Source organism: Aplysia californica, unplaced genomic scaffold (assembly GCF_000002075.1).
Source record: "Aplysia californica isolate F4 #8 unplaced genomic scaffold, AplCal3.0 scaffold01172, whole genome shotgun sequence".
Taxonomy (NCBI): Eukaryota; Metazoa; Mollusca; class Gastropoda; order Aplysiida; family Aplysiidae; genus Aplysia; species Aplysia californica.
In genome coordinates, this window is record NW_004798442.1 from 33908 (window position 1) to 35566 (window position 1659).

Here is a 1659-nt window from a genome sequence, read left to right on the forward strand (position 1 = left end):
CACGTCCTTAGTTGAAGACCTAGATGTACTTTCTGCTCTCTACGTCATTTGGCTGCGGAGTACAGTTGAGATCTTCTGGTTTGTTTATGTACGCCGTTATTTCGGATCCAATTTTTGATGAATAATATCATATTATTATTATTATGGCCAGAGGAATTTAGTAGTTTTCTATCACGTAACTGTGAAAGCTCCGCTGACTGGTTCGGGCCATTAATGGCTCCCCTGAAAAAACATTGACTTATATTATCAAAAGAGATTATGGGACACTGGAAATTGAATTTATTTTACCTCACGAAAGGCGCTCAGAAGGTGTCGTTGTATTATCAACTTAGAGAAAATTGAGTAAGCTCGCGAAAGATTACAGAAAACAAAAAACGTACCGATATTCTTTTAGGTGGATAACCCGGGGAACTAAAGAAACAGAAACAAAAAAATACGACATAAAATAAACGAAACAAAACAGAAACAAAGAAATTAAAAAGTCAAAATAAAAACAAAAAAGTTCAAAAACCCTGATGAAAACGGAATCTTCGAACATGGATAAATGCTAAGACAATATCGAGAGAAAGCAGTGAGGCTGAAAGGGGATTTTCACTGCATTGCATGAGTAATCCGGCTCCGTGTGTCAATGCCTTACACAACACAAAAGAACAACACGGACAGAGTAGAACAACAGAACATTTTCTTCTTTCACTGAGAGCCAAAGCTCAACATGTCTGTAAATCGAGAAATTAACAGGAGGAACAAGGTTTGGCTTCAGAAACACGAGCAGACAAATCTGGCTGGCCGGCTCTCTGGGCCTGGCAAATTGGCAGACAGGAGATTGTTGGCCAGGATTAAAGGCGCAGTCAAGCGGTGGCAGAAATGTCGTCTGCGCGACGCCGGAACGGTTGGCTGGGTGTGCTGCCATCTTGTCTCTGTCGACATGAAGGAGTTGCAAGGCCAGAAAAAAAAGGAAATTCTAGGCCTAGCTTCCCGCTTCCAGACATTCTCGTGACTGTCTCGGAGGCCACGAATCTCCACGTACCAGAGCAGTCAAAACGAGCAACACTGTAACGCGACAGGGGATTTTCTTTCTACAAAGTCGGGACTTTCTTTCTAGGCTTGTTTGTTAGTCCAATGCAAGATGTAGCTCTCCAACAACAACATTCACTCTGTTTTATCAGCTGTTTTCCGTTTCCAGAATATACACCCATCTGCTCTGATCAGATTTCGAAACTACTGCGGTTAATAATTCATTTTATGCTCTCTATGGTCAGAAACATTTGTTTCAGAAACAACTTTTTCCTTTATATCTTGCAAGACCTATTGTGTTCCTCAAAATCTGACTTAGTGATTGCTTTGGAATAGATTCAAGGCGTATACCAGATGAAATATTTAGTTAATCCTCTAGATGGTTCACTACTCAGAAGTTTTCCACTTTGGAACGTTTTCTTCAGACTTGGTGGATTCGGTCAATAAGGTAAGATTCGACACTCACATTTCCATGGTAACAAGAATTGTTGGCTGTAATACTGTTCTCTTGCTGTCATTTTCCACTTCAAGAAATCACTATAAGACACTCACGTAGGTGCGGTAGTCCATTGAAAGTAACAAGTTGAGTAACAATTGATTTCAAAATGTTTCAAATGACCTCCGACTAAACTGTGTCTCACCCCC

General features: G+C 40.6%; 1 protein-coding gene across 1 annotated transcript in view; it reads left to right on the forward strand.

The window, feature by feature from the left end:
- Positions 1-886: 886 nt before the first annotated feature.
- The window catches only part of LOC101864578 (UPF0764 protein C16orf89 homolog), a gene marked incomplete in the record, with an annotated part of 40923 nt that continues 40150 nt past the window's right edge, over positions 887-1659 (forward strand). The window contains 1 exon segment of the mRNA XM_005112054.3: positions 887-1462.